At 36.6% G+C, this 22,885-nt stretch overlaps 1 protein-coding gene across 3 annotated transcripts in view; it reads left to right on the plus strand.

Moving 5' to 3' along the window:
* The window catches only part of rdo (leucine-rich repeat domain-containing protein reduced ocelli), a 68,670-nt gene that overhangs the window by 5,483 nt on the left and 40,302 nt on the right, over positions 1–22,885 (plus strand). Inside the window, exons 2-3 of one of the 3 annotated variants that reach the window (XM_089463485.1) lie at positions 13,258–13,305; positions 22,625–22,645. The gene's annotated coding sequence lies outside the window, so the exon portion shown is untranslated. The remainder of the gene's footprint in view (positions 1–13,257; positions 13,306–22,624; positions 22,646–22,885) is intronic. The other 2 variants (XM_089463486.1, XM_089463487.1) reach the window with 2 other exon arrangements.

Below are 22,885 nucleotides of genomic sequence, written 5' to 3' on the forward strand. Positions count from 1 at the left end.
AGTTCGATACTCGACAATATCGCCTGAAGGGTGACAAAAGCATTCCGCTGACAACTGGCGGCAAGCGCCAGTTTGTTGCCAACTGTCAGCTCGTTGTCCAAATGACAAATGGGCGCATTTGCCTTTTGTCAGGCAGCGCCATAGATACGATGGAATCGCGGCGAGCGGCCGTAAAAATAAAAGCAGGCAAATAAACTGTGCGGGAGCAGTAGCAAACAACAACAACAACAACAGTAAAAGCAAAACAAAAGCTGAAGCAGAAGCTGAAGCTGCTTTTATGCCACACACGTTGCAAGCCGCGACGCGTCGCTCCGCGTCGAGAGTGAAAAATCGGGGCATATATTTATTTATTTCTGCAAAAAAAAAAAAAAAAAAAAAAAAAAAAAAAAAAAAAAAAAAGAGAAAAAAATTGTCAACACGGATCAATATAAACGACGAGAGCGTGAACAAGTTTTAGCTGCCAGACGGGTAGCATCGCCATCGTCATCGTCATTGTCATCCTCATCAGATCTGTGATAAAACCTTTCTATCTTAAAGTATTATATTTCTGCACATAATCATAATACGCTCAGTCTCTGTTTGTACTCTGGTTGTTTGTGCTCTGCGTGAGCTACAAAAATCGAAAATCAAGCAATCAACAAAATTGTTGTGCGTTTCCACTTCATTGGTCGGGCTCAACTGCTCTGCAAATTTGTTTGCCTTAACTTGAATTTTACTGTTCAATATAAATATGGGCATTTAAATTAAGAATGGTGTTTACGAAGAAAAAAGTATATATATTTAATAATATACTTGTATCAGATTCGAGTAACAAAATATTATCAATTTATATTCTTTACTATTTAATTATTCAATATATTATTTATTCATTATTGTTACTCTGGACTATATTTAATATACATATATATAAATAAGAAATATATTTGCATATATTAAATTGAATATTAGCTTATTAAATATTAATATTTTATATTCTTAACTATGTAGTTAAATATTGTGGAATTTTTTTTTTTTTTTTTTTTTACATTTTTATTTTTCTATATGTATATGATACTTGATTGCACCAAGGCAGCAGCTCATCGGATAACCTGTATGCAATATATTCATAATCATAATCATAATCATAATCATGGTCTTCTATGTCATTCTGCAGCTCAAAGTATTCTTATTTGTATGCCAGTCCGAAGTTATGAAGTGAAGCTCTTGTTGCATGCATTTCATTTGCTATAAGGTGGTATGGAAATAAGTATATCAAATATTACGCCAAGTGAATACTAAATATTACGTAGATGGTCAAGTATTCCGTTCGCTGTCCTCTGATAAGCTACCTTAACTTCTCTATCGACCTATCGCATTTATCTACTCTTGCTGAAGTTATATATACATATATGAAATGATAAAAAATATTCTGTTGTGCTCTCTACTAATAGCTTCTACGATTCGTCTTTGACTGTTTGGCTTTAATCATATTATCTCTACTTGCTGCTCTCGCGATAAACGAATGTCAGCTGCGCATAGGATATTAAAATCAATAAAGAATAATCTAATTAAGCTCTGTCAGCTAAAGCGTTTAATTCAATCTTCCCAAGGGAGAAGTGCAAAGAAAAAACTCGTCAGCTTCTAACATATCCCATTTATGTGTGCATATAAAAAAAAGTTCAATTTTTTACATTAATTAATTACGTTTATTGCCGTAAGAGCTCGATAGCCGTTTTTTATTCATATTTATTCCATATTTACAGATATTTCATATATTTTCATGTAAATAATTATTGAGTGTTTGAGGCATCTAGTCGCCTAGTCAAACTGTATTAAGTGGCGATCTATTATTTGGCTAACTCATGAATTTCTTCTTTTATTATAAGTACCCTGAAATTTCTTAGTTGTCATGTATCAGAGTCTACAAAGTCTTCCAGCAAGGCATAAAGCACTGAGTGTAATTGTGTCAATTCAGAACAGTTATAAAAAGAGCCAATATTAATCTCTTCAGAATCGCTTCTATGCGCAAACACTTGTGTCAACAACAAACTATAAAAAATATATTAGCTTTGCTGTCCTTGCGAAATAATAAAAAAAAGCCCAGACTCCTTTGTCATGAGTTCCCTTTGTGCCCTCGCCCAAGTTTGGCTCTGTCAGCTCTGCTTGCTAATCAAACAAAACAAAGCGATCAAAATTAACAATTTTTGTATAGCAAGCGCACTCCAATGCGAATTAGAGCAGCGCACATCGAGTATACGCAGCGTGTGTGTCGAGCTCAAAGCTTTGACTCGCTCTGGTCGTTCAGACGTGCGGCACTAATTGCATGACAGACAACTTAAAATTTATAAAACTCAATTTGCTAATTGCTATCAAAATAATGAAGTCTACTTGTGTCTACTTGTGTCTGGCTGATGGGTCTGCCAAGGGGCTGCTGCTGCAGCTGCAGCTGCAGCTGATGCTGATTGCAACCATCAAGTATCATTCGAGTAATTTAAAGTGCACTCGCCCTGGCCAGAGAGCGGATGCTGCTGCAGCAGCCAGCTGAAGTTACTGCAGCAATAAAATCAAGCAAGTAGCTGCAATGGAGGCAACAGCAACACCAACACCAACTCCAACAACAACCTGCAACAACAACAACAATATGCTGCAAGAGCTGGCCAAAAGTTTGCTGCACACGCCGAGTCACACAAATAAAAGTTCAGCTGCAGCTTATGCAAGCCAAAAGTTCACCCTTTGCCATATACACTTGAGGTGTTTGCTCAGAACTTTGCTCTCTCTCTCTCTTTCCCTCTGTTAACTTATTTTCTGTTTGCAGCTATCGTTGCCTCTACATATATATATGTTTTATTTTTTCTTCTTCTTGGCCCGCTGGCATTGTCCATTTATGTCTTGTTAAGACTTTTATATGCTTAAGTCCATATTTAGTTTTATTTCGTGCAAGTTTCCTAAACTGCTCTGCTAACTAATCCCTAATCCGTTGCGAGCTGCATCTAATACTTTAAACGCTGCAACAACAACAACAACATACGCTCCATCAACTCCCTTGTTTGATTAATTCCCTCCAAAAGTTTCAATGTAAACTTTAGCATACTTTGTACGCAATTTTGAACGTTCTGTTTGGAGAGGGGCGGAAGCAGAAAGAGAAGCACAGAGAGAGTCATGTGAAAAAAGGCAATGCGGTTCTATTGTATTGATTGAAGAGGGGATTTATATACCAGCTTTAAGCACTCTGGAACATATTTGCTTTGTGCAAACGCGAAAATTAAGCGAAATGCTTGCATTCAAGACTTGAACTGTTAAACTGGAAGTCTTTTCTCTATATAAAATGAACATCTTTAAACTACTTTCAGTCATTGTAGAATATTAAATAATTCTGGAACAATTCCCTAAAGCTTCAATGGAGACATCAAGTCTCAAAATATATTTTTAGCAGCGAAACATATCTCTTACAGCAGTCGCTCAGTCTCCGAATAATTGTCATATTATTTACAACAGCTAAGCGAAAATATCAAAATTTTAACTTGTTTTTTGCCCCAGGCCATAAGTGAAGAGAAAAATGGTCTAATTGGCTATAAATTACAAAGCTCATGTTTCTCATACAAAAGCGCAAATAATAATAATAAAAATCATAGAAATTTCAGTTTCTCTGCGCTAATTTGATCTAAATTCACGAACTCATTAACTTAAAATATGCGCAATGGCAATTTGATTAGGGTAATTTGCTGCTGATCCTACGCGACGCAATGCCAATGTCGCACAAGCACACACCCACACATAGACAGGCACACACGGACACACACACAGACAAGCACAACAATGGAAATGTGTGTCTCAACATGCTCTGGAACATATAATCTTTGGTGTAATTTGTTGATGGCTGCGCGGCGTTTATGTTAAATTAATATGCAGCGTCAGCCGGAAGGCAAATTACATCAATAAATTAAGCGCCAATGATGAGTAGGGAAGCTCCACAAAATTTTTGGGGGCCAAAAGTTAACAGAGTTGTCTTTGCCAAAATTATGAACAATTTCCTAGCCGGAAAAGTTGCACGTTTCGAGCTGCGGTGTCTTTGCACTTTGAATAATTGCACGCACGTTTCAAGCGAATTTGCGCCTATTTTCGTCTAACTGTTATATTTAACTCGCTCTCTACTCACTCTATATAAATGGAGAGTTGCGTAGGACTGAGAAGAGCAGGAGGAGACGGCGTCTGGCATCCCATTGCCCTCGAGCGCGTTACGTGTTCGGCCGCCTTAAAAGCCAAAAAAATCTTTTGTGGACCCACTCGTATGTCTGCGTCGCATTTGCCACAAAATCGTGGCTAATTTTCACCGAACGAATTTAATTTGCCGCCCGCCAGGCAATTCAATTCTCTTATTTGCCATCTCACTCAGACTACTTCTCACTCACTCTCTCTCTCTCTCTCTCTCTCTCTCTCTCTCTCTTTCTCTCTCGCTCCCTCATTCTCAATTTAACCTTTTTATTTTTCGCCAACTTTTGCATTTGTGCGTGGCCCACGCACCTTTGTTGGCTTGCCCGGCTGGGCGTGTCCTTCAAGTTGTGCCAAAGTATTGTTCCATTTCGTACTCAAGCATGAAGCTTACTTGACTGAAAAAGCCATTCAGGTAGTTTTAACCCATAAATATACATATATTAAAGAATAACCCAAAAAATACGTGAAAACTTTATTTTTAATATTATTATTGTTTTAAGAAAATATTAACTCAATTATTTATGTATAAAATTATACAAATTTGTATATACATATTGAAAATATAAAAAAGATATATAAATATAAAGATATAATTTATGTATACTAATATTAATACATATATATATGTATATATATATATATATATATATATATATATATATATATAAAACAGTATGTAATTATTTGCTTAAAATTTTAATTCACGCTTTTAAAATATAATTTTATACAAACAATTAATTATTATAAAAAATATAGTTTTCACTTTTTTATTTTTTATTTTAATTTAATTTAATAATAAATACCGTTATCTATATACCATTTACATTTCTATTTTAAATTAAATTATTTAAATTACTTAATTACTTAAACACTATTTGATTTTATTTATTTACTTTGCTTTCTAAAAAAAATTCTATTTTATTTTTTCATTGTTTATTAACTTACCTGCATTTTATTGCAAAAACATTGCCAGACTCTATTTTTATTTGCTACACATGATCAAGATAAATATACTTATAGTAGTGCACAAATAAACGAATATACCCTTAGCAATTGAATGAAAAACTAACAAACGAAATTGAAGAGAGACAGAGAGAAATGTCCAGCCGCAGAAAGAAAGAGAGAGAGAGAGAGAGAGAGACTCTGAGTAGGAGAGAGCAGGAGCATTGTCAGCTAAACCGATTGGAGCAGGTGCAGTATTTGGAGCTGTCATGAGGCAACCAAACCAAATGAAACGAAACCGTAAGACCAAATCCAGCTGGAGAGCACAATACATTCCATACAATGTCGGCCCATGTAAGAGTGTTTGTGTTTGTCGTCCGTGAATTCGGCGAACGAAATACAATTTTTGGGCAAAGTGTAGCGGAAGCATTGCGGTAAATACTTTAAATTTAATACAAGTGGCAGGCAAGTGCGCACAAGGATACTCGGCATGTCCTTTGCCGTGTACGGCCAGCCATCGGCTGCCTTTGGCCGCTGGCCCGGAAAGTGTTGGGCCAATATTTTCATAATTAATGGCATGTGCCATTGAGTGGCATGGCGTGGCATGCTCTGGCCTGGTCTGGTCTGGCACATGCATGTGCGACAGCAACAAAATAATTGCAAACTGAGGTGCGATGGCATTGCGGTCGGCCAGAAAGTGAGGAATTATACGAACAGCAATGGCCACTGCCAATGCCTGTTTAATTGTGTGCGCGCCTCGGACTTTGGAAAACAAAGGCTTAACTGTAGTTATTCATAAGGCGATTAAATCGCAGACAAATGAAGGCAGTTCAACCTTACGTCTTTTGTCAGAGAAAAAAATGTCAACATGAATATTAATATTATTTAAGTGTGCAGGCGAACTGGAAATGTTGTATGACTTTCAGTTCATGTCTACAGAGCAAAAGAAAGCTGTATAAGAATTAATATGTATTAAATAAAAATTACAAATAATATTTGAATTTTGAATTTATTGACTAATCGACGTATATATGAAAAAAAAAAAAAAATAAAAAATTAATATATAAAAATAAAATAAATAATAAAAATTCAAATAAATGCAAGAAATAAAAAATGAGTACTGCAAAAGTAAAGTAAATATCAGACGTTTTTTAATATCAATAAAATTGTAAATAATATTAAATTTGAGAGTTATGCCTAAACCAAATAGGTATATCCAACGAAATCGTATAAGTATAAATTTCTGAGATATTTTCATGAAATAAGCCAACAATTTTTAAGTCTTCTTCAGACAACTCTGACATTGCGATGGAGGAAACTTAAATAAGTAAATTATGAAAAACTTTGAACTTAAATTTTCAATACGAAAGAGAAGCCTGATAATGATAATTGATAATAATGATTAAATGAAAGGTATCAGACTCAACCACACTATGCAGTTGACTCTCCACAAAATATTAAGAGCTTAAGTACTCGAAAGAGCTCTTCCTGCTGCTTAAGCCGCAAATATGCAATTTAAATTATTAGAATAGCAATTATCCGAATAAATTTAACAGACATTAATTACGAATAATCGTGGCTTCATTAGACGGCTATTTAAAGTTTCAATTACCAGCAGAATGCGCTATTTATAATAATAATAATAAGTGAGAGAAAGAGCTCCAGAACAAGGTCGAGTTTAAGCTGGTTTTAAATAATTTCATTCGAAGGTTATTAAAATTTCATAATTGCTTAAATGGCTGCTGGCTGAGCAGAGCACACAAAGAGCCCCCACCACACACTCACACACTTAACCAGCGCTTACAACGAAAATAACAGTAACCACAACAGCCGGGACGAAGGACAAAGGACGACGGAGCGAGCATAACGGCCAACTCAGGCATCGTTGTCGCTTATCTATGTGCATAAGTTATGAGCCGCCTCGGTCGGATGCGCCTTGTTAAGGCGTGTTCAGTGTCACGCCGAGACGTGCCCCGGGCAAACACGGCCAACCTGTGCCGCCTCCCCTACCCTTCCCTCCGGACTCTGGCCACGGTCAGCGCTCGCTGTCAATTTGCCGAAGCATTTCACGTGGCATTGCGTTCGGCTGTATAACATTTTGCATATTTAAACGCAACGAACGTAGCGAAATAAAATGTTAACTTGCAAAAGGGAATACATTAACACATCTTTACAATTAAGGACATCCAGGATCAACAGCAGTCAGGTAGGCAAGTCAGGCAAGTCAGGCAGGCAGTCTCAGGCAAGCCAAGTCAGCTCAAGTCCCCAATGCACTTACGAGCTGCTCGAGTCCTGTGTGGGTCTCTGTGCGAATGCCATTCGACTGAAGCTGGCTCAAGCTGTGCACGGCGCAAAGCCATATAAAATTTAACATACAAAGTGGGCCGCAACAAGGCGTGGCCGGGCAGCGCCACCCGCATTACATCGAGTCGATTCAAGCGACCACAAAACGAGTCGCCTGCACTTACAGAGAGAGCAGACCAGCCCAGCACAGACCAGCCCAGACCAGCCAAGCACTGCCACTCCCACTGCATCTGCAGTTAAAGGACTCGCTCTGACCGCATCACAAACTGCAAACATTGTGGATACAGGATTCTATAGATACGTTTTAAGTATTGCATAGGCACATTGGCGACGGCTTAGGTATTTTTTGGTCGTACGCAGGCACACAGCAAGGCCTTCATCCAAAAATTGTTGCGTTTCGCTTGCCGACTTAATTCTTTATTGCCTCAAGGAAAAGTTATGTATGCAGAGTCTGAGCAGTCTAAAGTGGGTAAAGCTTGTTGCTTTAATATTTTTCATTATTATTAGCTGCAGTCTGCATACGTAATGAATATAACCAATTTATTGATACAGACATTTTTAGTTTTACAAGTATTGATAGAGAATTTTAAATTCAGTCTGAGATCAGGGTCAACTTAATATATGTTAACATATTTAAATTTTGATTATATGCTAATTTTATTTTTAATTTCATAAGTTTGCTTTTGGAAATGGTCTGCTGGAAAAAAAACGTTTAAAAATATTTGTATTTTTGCTATATCTCATATATTTATTATTTTGAAACAGTGTATCTATTGTCTTCTTTATATTATAAGGTATTGTAAATACACACCCGCATCTTGTGGAAGAATTTGAGCATTAGGGTCTCGTTCCTTGGTTCTCAGCGAGGGGACCCACTGTACCCTCAGTATAAAAAGTATCAAAATATTTTTAAAGAATATTTTTTGTACTTAATGAGGAAGAACCAATTCTAGAGTTTTATTTAAGTTTATCTTTAGTTTTATTTATATAAATAAGTTTCTTTCTGCAGTTTTTTCCAAAAACTATTTTAATTTCTAAAAATGCGGTGGAATGTGAAAAAGCAATTTGTTTAATTTGCTGGCTGTTAGCAGCTCGTATATAGTTTTGATTAGAGTTCAGCTATTTTGGCTTGCATTTCGAAGTTTCGGCTTAGACTTAGACCGCAACAGCCGCAAGTGCTAAATTGTCAACTAAAGGCCAACTCGCTTGCCAGCAAACAAATTCAATTAATGCAAAAGAACCTATACGTAATGCGAGCCAAAAATATTCGCATACTCGTTTGCATCTTGTGTAAGTGTGAGTATGGCGGGAGTATGTGTATCTGTATGTGTGTGTGCGTGTGCTTGTGTCCAGCATATCGAACAAAGTTGGCTGCCAGTCTGCTTGGCTGACCATTTTGGCTATCTCCGGTCAGTCTCAGTGTCTGTGCGGCGGGTGCCAGGCCATCGATTGGCATTGCCAATGGCCACAAAACTTTGTTTACCGTTGCTTCGACATTTTGCAATCAGTTGAGGGCAAAACTTTGCAGCAATATTTATGTCCTTTACATACTTAAAAAGCACTCTCTCTCTCTCTCTCTGCCTCTCTCTCTTCTACACTTACATAGATATGTGTATATGTACATATAACAGTTAGCACTTTCTGATGCATTTGTGACCTCAATATTTTCGAAATTTTTGGCTCCTTTTTGTTGGCAACGCAGCTTGGCTAAAATCTGCATAGTGTAAAAATAATTTAACTTTGATTTAAGTTTAGAATTTCATTTGGCTTTAATCAAAATTTACGGCTACTATCGCTGTTTTTCCTTCTTGTTTTCCTTTTTTTTTTTCTCATTCCAAAAGCCAACTCTGATGGATGGCTGGAAAGCGGCTTAACCACTTCTAATGCAGCACACTTCCGATACGTTTGCCCTGGCCAACAGAACTTTTCAATTAGTAATTTAAATCATAATACTACCAGCTGGCTTTTTGGCTCTCCCTCCTCCGTCCTCTCTGCTACCTCTCCCGTGCTCTATAAAATTTTCCGCAAATTTGCCGAAAATGCAACAAAATTTCGCTGTTTTATTTGCTTATTCGCGGAAATATTGCGCTGCACTGCAATTGAAATAAATTCTATTTGGGTCACACGCAGACAAATGCAATTGCGCTGCAAGTGTTTTATTTTTTTTTTTTTTTTTTTTTTTTTAATTTTTGAGCTTGAAAAGTGGCGGCAAAAATGTCGATGTATAAATTATATTAATAATTAGCAACTTATCGAATTTGCCCATCACGCTTCAGTGGTGCGAGGCAGAATATTTTGAAATGAAACACATTTTTGCATATTTTAAATGGAAATGAGAATAAGATTTATGTAGTTTGGCTTAACAATAAATTTGTGATAAATATTAATGCAATTTATTGACATCTTGGGGGAAGATAGGAAGAATTTACTTCTTTTGATGTTACTATGTTGTGTTAAATATTTTAAAAATTTAATTTACAATTTAGCTTGGAGGAATTAAATTAAGTCTATGATTCAATCAGATTTTTTTTTGTAAATTGTGTTGATAAAATTTCTATTTTTTCTTTCCATAATATTATTATCCACTCATCAGACTGCATATGACGCCTTGGCATTTGCAAATACAACTTCACTTTCAGCCATTCAGCAAAACTTTTGCCACTTCTCAGTTTGCAAAATATTTGCACAAATACAAAAATTCTATTTCAATTTTGGGGCCATTAGTGTCGCCGTTTAAATGCGGCTAGCAGGAGCAGTAAAAAAGTTTTGTTTTCACGCTCTGCCATTAAAAGAAAACAGTCGAAGGAAAAAAATAAAAATAAAATGAACAGAAAATACAAAAAATGGCAAAGTAGCAGCAAAGTTTTTTCGGTTTTGTACCCCGCAGCTGCCGCGCTTCAAAGTCTGTGTTATTTTTATTCTTTTTCCCTCTTGCGTGGCTATTTTTCAACTGTGTGGCTGCTGCTGGTGCTGGTGCTGGTTTTTGCCAGTTTTGTTTGTTTGCAGAAGAAAAATTAAAGGAAAATACGAGCGTAATTAAATTGCAGAGAACACACGCCACATTGACATCGGCCGATCACAGTTCAATATTTATCCGGCACACGTATGTAGTTCAGCAATTGATCTTGATTGAGAAAGCAGGCGGAAGGAATAACATTATTGAGTTTGGCCAAGAGTTGAGGTTGTTTCTATGGCTGCCCAAACTCTCACAAAATTGCAGTTTCAGCCGACAAAAACTTCTGCCCACAGAAGTATGCAACAGTTTTTGTTAAAACTTTTGTGCCACAACTTCCGCCACACAATGCTCTTTAATTTAATTAAAAATATATAGACATATATATTTATATACATATTTTACTCTTTGTCTTGTTTGCCAAAAAGTTGGCTATCTAAAAAAATATGACTAACGATGTGCGAGCTCGTCTAGCTCTACTAACCCAGCTCCTAACAGAAAGGCACACGCAGAGGCAGCAGCAGGAGCAGCAGCAGGAGCAGACACGCTCACAGTTAGCCCACTAAGCCGGCTTCCATGTGGTGGTCGGTGGCTCGTTGGTGCAGCAGCGGGTCATGTGGGTCAAGTGGGTGGGTCAAGTATTAGTATTGTGAGGCTACGCAAGGGTCGGCTCACGGTCTCGCTCGGCCATTCGGTCCCTCCATTGTTGTTGTCCTGGGCATGGGTTAAGTGGTTTTTAATGAAAGTTAGAAGCCGCTTTAATGAAACTTGTTGTTGCTAATTGTGCTACGTGGCACAGTCGAGCAGCTCATCCCGCTCACGCAATCCCTTTAAAGCCGTTTTTAGAAATTTCCGCTAGAGAACTTCGTCCGCACTGCGGGAATATGAAACCGATTAAAAGTACTTGCAGGCGACGCATCATTAATCGTTCAGCATAATCACTTTAAGCATTTAATGATCGCTATTCGTTGCCCTTTCCCCCCCCCCCCCTCCCCCTTTTTTTTTTTAATGCAAATTTCTTTATACAATCTGCTATAAACTAAAAGCGCTGACAATGAACAGTGCAAAAGGCCATGCATAATTTTTGGGCATTCGCCTTGTTCGCTTTAATATTCGTTTGCTTTCATGGGTATTATGGAGCCCAGTCGACAGTTGTAAATATATAAATATATATTTTTCTTTCATTTCCATCTGACTCTATCTCACTCTGTCTCTGTCGCAGTCGCTGTCTCTTTGTCTCTCGCTTTGCATTGCGCGCATTTTTGTTGCCATTTTTTCAGTTGATTTCCTGACCCCTGGCTTCCTGATCGGAATTCTGTATTTCCGTTACGTCCATTACGCTCTTAAATGCGAATTCGCCTTTGTTGTTGCCTCCATTTTAGCTCTCTCTCTCTCTCTCTCTCTCTCTCTCTCTCTTTTTCAAATATTTTTTTTTTTTTTTTGTTTTCGTTAACTTCCCACATTTATTATTGTTTCTGCTGCTGGCTTGCTAAGCAGCTGGCATTGACTGGCTCTGGAAACTCTAGAAATTGAATTTTCCTGCGGGAAATTTCAAATTATTTTAAGCCAGCATGAGCCAAAGAAATGCTTAAAGTATCTGAAAAAATTGTGCAGGTAACGGAAATTACTGCTGCTTTGATTAAGCCAGTTTTTATTTAAGGGTTATTTATTTAGTAGCTCATTAAATATGAGTAGCTCTTTTTCGAGAGCCTCTGCTAGCTCTGGCTATTTTAAATAATCATTTTTGCATTTTAATTTATGTGCGGCATAATGAGCTACTGAGTAATTGAGTTCAAAGTATTTATTGGCAACAGAAAATAAAATTAGGCCAATACTAGCGGCCAGCTCTGGAAGAGCTTAGGCTCAAGGAAGTACAGTATATACATATATATTGAGACGAGTCACTGTAACTTAAAACTTAAAGCTCTCAACACAATATGTTAAGACTTTTATTTGATATATAGAAATTTTTACTAAATTCCATATTGGAACAACCAGTGTATATAATCAAGCTGTTGAAAGCTAAAAACCTTATACTTAAATTATGGAAGGTTACAAACTTTTACCAAGAATATTCTAGTTCATGCATGGCTATGGCCGTAGACAATTTAGATTATCTTAGTCTTACACTCTCTCAAAGTTTTTTTAGCTTGGGTTTCTATACCTCTTTCTCTCTCTCTCTCTCTCTCTCTCTCTCTCACTCTCTATTTTTCATTTCGTCTCATCCTCTATCACTCTATCACTCTCTCTCTTTCTCCCCTATCTCGCTATCTAACTCACTCTCTCTTTTTTTCTAGCTAGCTCCCTCTCTTTCCTTCTCTTTCATAATTTGCCAACCTCTTCCGTTCTCTTAACGCTCAATCAAGTTGGCAATACCATAATTTAGAGCCAAATGAATTTACTCTGCTTTTGTAGTACAACATGCGGTATATGAGAATACATACATCTTACTTTTGCTCTCACCTGACTTGCGGCTAACGGTTTTCATTCCCAGCTGATTTCCTTCCTGTTTAATATTCCCTACGCTTGGGCTCAACGCACAGTGATTTTAATTAACATTTCTGATTTTGTGGCTTAGCTGCCTGTCGCTGCCTTTCTATGTATGTATGTGTGTGTGTGTGTGTGTGTGTGTGTCTGTGTGAAGGTTTGTTGGTGTGTTAGCGAGTTTATTAGCACACCTGTGCACAGTGGTGACACAGGCCTTGGCTTTGGATCTGTCTGCTTCTTGCCCTTAAACTTCGTAATTAATTGAATTGCTGCTTGTTTAATTAGCTGTGCAAGGTTTTTATGATTAAGTTTTCGTTAACAGCTAAGATCTTAATTAAACTTAATTAATGTACTTTGAACACCAATTCTTATCATTGCAGCTATAAACGTTACAAGTAGCTTCTGGCCGAAATATATTCCATAAGTAGGTAAGTGGTAAATCAAGAAAGAAATCTTGAATTGTTTGTGAAATAGATCTAAACATATTATTATTGGTAATGAATATTGAAAAACAGTAAGACATCAATATTAACGGATTTAACAAATATTAATACCCATATTTCTATTATAAAATTAAATGGAATTTCTCGATATATATTGATTAAATCTCTTATCGTATACATTTGAAATAACTAACAGTTATTGCTGATTCAGATCTAAGATAGATACAAACGGTAAACAGCTTATACGATATGTCTAATACACCTACTCTGCTACCATATTTGTCCTACAAGGAGAAGCTCAACAAGAGCTGGCTTCAGGCAACATAATTAGAAATATAATAGATGCGGCAAAGAGCAAAATATAATTAACACATATTTCCATTTGTAAATCCGTCTTGGTCCCTCCTATTGCCTGTTTGCCTCTATGGGACTCGACTGAATTTTCTACAAGGCGAATCAACTTATTGCAGATAATATCCACATGGATAACATATAGTATATATCCATACATCTCTCTTCTATCTCTCTCTATCTATCTATATGTTCATTAACTGCTTATGTAGATTTTCGAGAGTCCCCATTCAGCTGATAGATTTCATTGCTTTGACAGCAGCACTCAAACATCAATCAAAGCATTTTTCAAAACATTCAATGTATTCTGCATTTTTTTTTTTTTTTTTTTTTTTTTTTTTGATTGATTTATTTTTGTTGTTGTTGTGGTTGTTTTTTTCTTGCTGGCTTTTATTTGATGAGCATGATATATGCATTGGCTTTGTGTGCAGCTTTTGTTATTGAGCTCGAGGCGTTTTTCGTTTTTGTTTTATGAATATTTTGTATTTTATGGCTTTTCAAAAATTTAAATGCTGCTCTATCTCTATAGATCTCAGCTTATCCTATTCCATCTATAGGTTACTTAGTCAGCAGTGCAAAAAACCAAAATCGGTTTCTGGTTGTAAATCATTCGAGTCGATGCTTGGCAAACAACATTTGCTGACCATAGCTCAAAGGCAAAAGGCAGTAGACATAAAAATGAATATGGAATCCAATACGAAAGGGCCCAGAACAGCTGCAGGCTAGCAATTCGACTTGTGTGTATGTGCGTGTGTGTGTGTGTTGATATCCTTAATCAGAGCTGTGTAGCAGAAATCAAATTATGAGTGCGCCTATACATAACACCAGGAGACATATGCACATAAGTGTGCCACAAGAAATCAACTACTACAGTGCAGCAGCGAAAGGAGTTGGCCGGCTCAGCTTCAGCTTGGCTAACTGATGAAGCTGATAATGATGAAAAGAAGCAGATAAAATGAATGCCAGAGACGCAACGAGCCTTAGCGATGGCAGTAACAAAAATATATTATGAAAAGAATGTTTCACGCATGTGCATAAGAAAACGGGCGTGAGTCCAGCTCCAGCTTCAGCTATACACATATACATAAACATGTAGATATATTTATGTATGGCCTTGTGTGTATGTGTGCTTAATTAATTTGATTTCATACATTCAAGTCAAGGAAATGTAAAGAACTTGAGCGAAAGGCAGTTAAATTAATTGAAAGGCAGCCCAAAATAAAAGGAAGTGAAGAAAAATTCCGCGATTGCATCACATACATAATTCTCCAAACGGGAATGCTGTACGTGTGTGTGTGTGTGTGTGTGTGTGTGTGAGTGGGAAAACTCATTGAACTTGCAGCAAAAACAAAAGCAACGACAGCTTTGCCGTTGTTGGCCCAAGCCATGTCGACATTGGTAATAAAGCGCTCAGTAGCAGCTCGCATATCCTGCCTGGGCCACATCCTTCTCCTCTCTCTTTCTCTCTCTCTCTCTCTCTCTCTCTCTGTGTGTGTGCTGGTGTGAGCTAGTGTGTGCCTCAAACGAGGTTAAGAGCTTAATGAGTGAGAGCGCTGTAGTTGACATATGATATTTTTTATGTGCCTACACAGCCTTGGGCAACAAGAGTTTGCTATTACCATGCAGTCAAGCAGCGCATGTCCTTACAAGGTAAATGCTAAGGTTTTAACTTAATTAGTGCATGGACTAAATGTGACATAAATTCGGTCCTCAGCTCTGCTCATCGTAAAAAGAGACAGAAACTATGTAGCAGTTATTTGTCAAGAGATTTTCATTTAGTTCGCGCTTATTAAGTTAAATGACTTGGACTAAAACTTGTTTGTGCGAGTTGAGTCAAATTGATTTTCTTTACGCTGCAATTTCAAGGACGCCACTCTGATTAAGTTCATTCGTTCTCTTCATTATCGAAATGCAAAATGAATCAGATAGTATAATAAATAGAATTATATGTATACAAGTATTGGCAGAAATGCATTAATAAGAAGTAGTAAATAAAAATTAGATTAGTATCTCTGGGGCGCCCTCAGGTAATCATCGCAATGAAGAGTGAGCAAATAAGCTGATAAAATAATACGATTTCTGCGAAGTAATTTATTTCTTTACAAAATACTTGATTTATAGCAGCCTCTTCCTAGTAAGTCAGCTAGAGTGAAGTAGACTATATAGTGGGTGTAATTAAATAAGTAGCTTAAGGTATAAAGATTATGATTCAGCATGAGGCAAGGTGCAGCAAACAGCAAATCATTGAAATCCAATTAATAATACGACAGAAATGAGTGGCAGGTATGGTGATATGAATACTTAATAGACTGAGAGAATGAAATAACACTAATATAGAATATGGACTCATGAGTAAACATAGAAATGAATATGATTAAATGTAGCACAAGTTAATGTTAAAGTGAAAGTAAACTAGAAATATCAGACATTCATGATTTCCCTTTAAGACAAACTTTTCATATAGAATTAGAGCTAGAGAAATTGCATGTTGGATACGTAGTCCACTTTGTCTCTTCCAGAACTTTAGCTCCTCATGGTCTCATGTGTATATAGAAATACAATCGGTAGTTCAATTGCTTCTGTATATGATGATGCGCCATAAGTTAAGTACGCTATGCTGATTCTCGCTCTTGCTTTCTCTACATTTCTCTTTCTTATTCTGTCTTATTTCATCTCTCTCTCTGTTATCTGTTTGTTTTGTTTCTCTCATTTCCCCTTCTCTTTCTTACTTTGTTTTCTTTAATTGAAAGAGAGACAGAGAGAGAAAAAGTCAAGCTGACGTGTCTTTCACCTTATCGCGTTCTCGTTCCCCTTCTTTCATTCTCTCTAACCTTTTCAGCTTTTCCTTTCTCCTGATTTTCTCTCTACTCCTCTTTGTCACATTCTCCCACTAGCTCGCTTTTTCCCACTCCCTCGGCATCTATCTCCCAACTGTTATTTTGCATGTCAGCTATTAAGCTTTCCCAATTTGTATGCTCTATATATCTGTCTATTTGCTCTGGTTTTATGTGTCTGTATATGTGTGCATTACCGTCTAGTGCTGAGCTCTTTGTCAATTAGTCAAAACAAGCCAAAAAGTTATGCAGTTGGCCCTGCCGTGTCCATTGCTGCTGTTGTTGCTGCTGTTTGTTTACTGCCACGTCAAGCGCCAGGGAGCGTGACAAACAACATGTAAATACCGACAGCAAACACAGACTCACACACAAACACACACACACACACACACACACATACACCTGCCCGCCTGCCTGTTTGCAATTTGCAACAGTATTTGACATTGTTAACCGCTTCTAGCCATTGTTTAAGCGACCAGTGGTGCAGTTGCTGCTGTTGTTGCTGTTGTTGCCTTTGTTGCTGCTGTTTGCTGCTGTTTGCTGTTACTGATGTCATTAATTGATGCATTTTGCTTTTGGCTTGTTGTCTGCTCGCTGAACGCAACGTTAAGCACGCTTTTTGTTGCCACTTAGCTAAAATTTCACCTTTTACCAGATTGAATTGCAGCTGCAGCAGTCTCTTGGTACTCCCTCGGTGCTGCTGCTGGGGAAATCAGTTACGTTAACACGCGCTCTTGATTTATTAGTGAGACGAGGCCAAAGACCAGCAGGAGCAGGAGCAGCAGCAGTAGCAGGAGCAGAAGCTACAGCAGGAGCAGCAACTACAGCAGGAGCACTTTAGCCACTAACAGCTTTTGCTTAGCTAGACAGTTTTAATTAAATTTGATTTAATAATTCAGCAGCAGCCAGATTTTTAGCGCTTGCCAACTGCGTGGCTTCATGGCCTGCCAAAAATTTATGACGAAAGCGTGCTGCATATTTTACGGACAGCTCCGTCAAAGCGCGAAAAGGGCACGAAAAGGGCTCAGCGCATGCCACGCAGTGCGGCAGGAAAATTTATCTAATGAGCGACCGAGTAAGCGCTTAAAGAGACTGAAAGAGTGAATAGCTAAGTTTTAATATGAGCAAAATTACTTCAATTTAGATTTGTATATTTAAAATTATTAACTTTTTTATCTTAGGAAAATCAACATGAACGTATTGATATAAATTTAAAATATATGTTATATACTTATGTAAAAAAAAAAAATGTTAAGCTTATGTTAAAATTTTATTATTTACATATTTTACAAATATTAGGTAATAGAATAAAATTAATAGAAGTTTTTTAATGCAAAAAAAAAAAAATAAAATAAAATAAAATAATAATAATAATAATAACAATAAAAAATAAAAATAAAAACTATTATTAATATTAAGAAAAAATAAATATAATATATCAGTATAAATTAAATTATTATTATTTAATATTTATATATTATTATTTTTTTTTTATACTAAAAAACTAAACAAAAAATATTTTAAATTCACCTGCCATAAAGCTTTCGAGCCTTAAATTATCATATTATAGAATGCTTATAATCCCAAATGTTGCAGCAGCTCACAGGCCACTCGAACTGAATGAAGTTTAACAATTAATGCCACTTGACGCGCGCTAAGTAATTAAGTGGCAAAATGTTCGAGTGCGCACTTGCTGCACATAATTTGACAGACAAACAGACAAACGCCATTTGCAACAATATGTGGCAACAACAACAACCAGTGCAGAGGAAAATGCGCAACGCATACAAACACTCAACATCAACAAGTTCATTAAAACAAGAAAAAAATGTTGCCAAAGCAAAAAGCACTTGCTCGCTTCCATTCAGTTTCAATGAACGCTTCATTTGAACTTTGTGCAAATTGCTGTTGTTGTTGTTGTTGTTTTTCTTGCTTTTTATGCACAGACTGCCTTTTTTTTATCTGTAAGTCAACTAACCTAAAGCACCTTGCTCTTCTATCACTCTTCGCATGATTTAACTACTTGCACACCTTCGCAATTGGCAAAAACCAACAAAGAGCTAAGCAAAAAAATCGGAAATGATGCGGCTCATTTGTGTGCGGCCACAAAAGAGAGACCCATGCATTCGAAATGGACAAGAAGCAAATTGTTTTGAGCATGATTTGATCGAATATTGTATGCCCTGAAAAATTTAATTTGCAGTTTGTCAGGTTGACTTTTCCTTTAAAAAATTCTATTGCTCCGAAAAAGTAAAGATATAAGTTTAATTTTTTTTAAGAAAAAAAAAATAATAATAAATAAATAAATAAATAAATAAATAAATAAATAAATAAATAAATAAATAAATAATAATAATGAAAAATAAAACAAAAATAAATAAATGACAAATATTATCAAGTTTAATTATAGTTAATATTTTACTGAATATGAAGATTTTTTTATTTAGCTAAAGTTTGTTCTATATACAAATATTTAAATACTTATACTATATATTTATTACTATTTGTTTTTTATTTTTATTTATTTTTTTTTTTTTTAATTTTTTTTTTTTTTTTTTTTTTTTTTTGAATGAGAATTAGCAGTTGGACTGAAAATAAAGAAGCTTATTCTAGATCTGTAATAGACATTTAAATAAAACTTCTAATATTTTTATTGAGAAAAAAAAAATATATAGGTCAGTCAATCAATCAAAAAATCATATAAAATCATATTGAGACGTTTCGCAATCAAATATGCATTTGTTTATATATTCATATTTTTTTAAAACATTTTATTTAAGATAAATAGCTTATTGGGCATGGTTTTAGCCATTTCTAGGGTATCTGTCGGAAGCGGAAATGACGTTGCAATTGAATTGTGTGCGCATTCTATGAGCTGGAACATGCTCAAACAGTTGCCTCCTGTCAGCAGAGCGCCTCTCCCTTTAGATGAGCGTTTGTTGTTCACGTTTTGTTGCACTTTATGGCCAGCGAAGTGTGTCGATGGTAGCGAAAGTGAAACCGCTAAAAAGTTCAGAGTTGGCCCCTATTTGCTTCACTTTGTTTGGTTTTGTTTTTGTGTTTTTTTTTTTTTTTCGCATTCTGTAAAGGCACATGCATTGTTAACAACCACCAGGACGGCGCCCCACCCCGCACCCGGCGGCCCGCAACACATTGCGATGCCAGCCGGAAGTTTGTGGTGGGAAATTTCATTTATGCTGACACTTGACTTGGTCGAACTCGCCCTTTTGCTATGCAGCAGTAGCAGCAGCAGCAGCACCCGCGTCGGTCTGCCCGTCTGTCTGTCCCATTGGCTTTAATTTGCAGCAAATAAATAATGGAAACAGACATTGAGTCCTGTGCCCGATTTACTGGCCATTTGCCCTTGACGGCAGCGCATAGCAATGCTACCAATTCTATTCAATTTGCTTGGCCAGCGGAGCTCGTATTATGCTTCAAGTTGTGCACTTTTTCCATTTCCTCTGCCAGAGCACAGTTGGGCGGAAGTGGAAACGAACTTGCCGGTAAATGCGAGGGGAGAGCGGGCGCAGAGGCGTCGAGAGACAAAAGGGCCAGAGTCCAGAGTACTCCGTTGATTTTGTTGGTCTTTTGTGGTTGTCTTAGACGTTTTAGCTTTTTATTTGGGGTTTTATATGCCCTGGCACTGAGCCGTCCATCGGGCAAGTTTGCTGTTGGCGTTAAATGTGACAATTTAATTGTTTGGTAATTGTTGGCCTTTTGAAGTGGACTTTGAGTTATAGCCAAATTGAATAAATCATAGATTATTCGTCTGTCTATCGTTACATTCAACCTTAATCGAAATGATTTTTGTCTTATAAGTATTGAAAATAAAATTGTGAGGTAAATAGAGGTAAGCTTTATATTTTATAATTTATAGTTTCATCTTGGGCTTGAGCTTACTTCTTTGTTTATTCTTAATTGTTATTTGAGACTTTTACTACAAAGAAAATATGCATTAGAAATAAATGTTAAAAATTAAAACTCCTTCTGGTAGTATCTGGATAAAAAATCTATTTAGTCTCAACTGAAATGGTAGAGTATCATGCTTCAGTACGAGCTTTAAAGAACTTAGTCTCATTTCCGACAATAACAATAAGGTCACAATAGACGGCTCATTGGAGAAATCGTGTTTATCATAGAAAATTTCATCTTCAGAATGTCCGGAAAGCATTTTCATTTATTTAAATAATAACTAAATATATGTTTTATATGTTTTATATTAAACATGAATTAATATATTATAATTTAAAACTTAAATGGCAAAATAATATTCAGAGAGTAATATAAAAAAAGGAATTAAATTATTGTCTGAATATATTTTTGAAATTTAAGTTTTTTATTTTAATATATATTTTTTGTTTAATATTTACTCTCTGAATCTATTTTTGTCATTTTAATTTTTAATTTTATTAATTGTTTAAATATTGTATTGAAAATTTTCTAAGACTTGTATATTTTCTTCTCTTATCTTTCTTTTATATTTTCTTATTTTTCTTAATTTTATGCTTAGCACTAAAATAATCCTGCAACACAAGACCAACTCTTATTTGTCGTTAAATCTTTAAATAATTTGATAAAGCCCAATGTGCTGAGGCTCATATTATTTTCGCTTAAAGTTACTACCCAAAACTCTTTGCGCACAGCCTTCCGCAAGCTCTTTAGCTGCATTAACTTGAGATTCTTGTGTTGCTTGCCGAGCGAGCTAAGGCAGCCAGCCACCTGAGCATTTGTCGTGTGAAACACGTCTAAGTAGTAAACAGAGGCTGCAGCCGAAACTTTTGTAAATGATTGCAATGCATGAAATTGGCTGGCATTCAGCTGAAGAGCAAGCGTCGTAGAATCAGCTGCAGCTGCTGCTGCCCCGGCAAAGGCATAAGTTTTGCCCTGTTTCCTATGCTGGCGCGCAAATGAAGTTAGCAAAACTGATTAACTCTCGGCAGCAGCAGCAGGAACAGAAGGACGAGCAGGAGCAGTAGCAGGAGCAGCAGTAGAAGCAACTTGAGCCTGCAGCATAATTGAATCTTGCACGCCCGCGTCCAACGATTCGTGGCGCCCTGCTTGGCCCGGCCTGGCCCTGCCTGGCTCCTAATGATAGTCTGCTTGATATAATTTTAATGAAATACTTGCTGCACTTGCACTTGCATTCAAACACAATTACAATATTTTGTTCAGCAATTTTGCGGACCAATTCTCCAATGGCTTAACGCACACACACACACGCATACAGTCACATAAATCTTTGACTAGCTGCAGTCACGCCCTCTTTGCCAAGTGGGCTAAAAGGCTCATCAGCTTTTAAGCTTCAGTTGGTGTCACTCCATTTTCGACTTGGACTTGATGCAACCCATTACCCTAAGCCACGCCTACATTTGCTGTACGACACGCCCACAGCTAAGAGCCAGTTGTAGCTGGCTGTGTGCTAATTCTGGCATTTCCCATGATAAATGGCAGCCACAACAAACATTTATAAAAGCGCGCAAAAACGCCATTCACCAAAGAATTCGCACAATTTTGCAAACATATTTTTATACAGCTACAAATGATTTTAAAATGGGCATATTAGATTTCCACATGTCTCTGCTAGTTTGGCACAAATTATTTTTCTTTCTGAGTTTTATTTATTCTGTGTGAATTTTAAATTTGGAGTTTGAAGAAACTATATTTAAGTTCCACTTTTTATTTAGTGCCTTTTCCAGCGCATTACGCAGTCAGTCATACCCGTTTAGCTCATTCTCTCTTGTGTCATTGAAAGTTATGATTTTTTATAAATTTTGCAGCTGACCCTTTGGCACTTTCAACTGTTTGCTGTCCCTTAAGCCAGCTTACTTGGCTCTGCATTTGCCACGATATCTCTGATGCACAGCCAAGGTAACTGGGCGTGGCACACATAAAACACTTGAAGCCAAACTGAAAAAAAAAGGAAAAAATTGTTAGCCAAGTCTCTTGCTCTTGGCTTTGGCTTTGACATAAACACAAACTGGCCCTGAATCTGCTTGGCGTCAGCTTATTCGGACTTGGACATGTGAGCCCCGATGTGGTTGACTTTTGAGTGTGGCTCAACTTTGCTCATATGAAATCAATTATGTCACTAATGAATAATTCTCTTGGTTCTTTTGCAGACTTGGGTCGCCATAGCAAAGGTAAGTAGGAGCAGAAGTTTTAATGACTGGGCCAAGTCTAATGCGATTTTATTAGATGTAAGATTAATTAGTATTATGCCTAGATTTATTATGAAAACATTTTTAGATTAATTGGGACATAATGATTGCTATTCAATTTGTGGTTTTTTGTAATGCTTGAAGTAATTATAATAATATAAGCTGAGGACATAAAATCAATGGGAGGATAGCAGGATTGTCCTTTTGACATATTTCTTATGT

This window comes from Drosophila arizonae, chromosome 3, assembly GCF_054131065.1.
Source record: "Drosophila arizonae isolate 15081-1271.41 chromosome 3, UAZ_ARI_1.0, whole genome shotgun sequence".
NCBI lineage: Eukaryota > Metazoa > Arthropoda > Insecta > Diptera > Drosophilidae > Drosophila > Drosophila arizonae.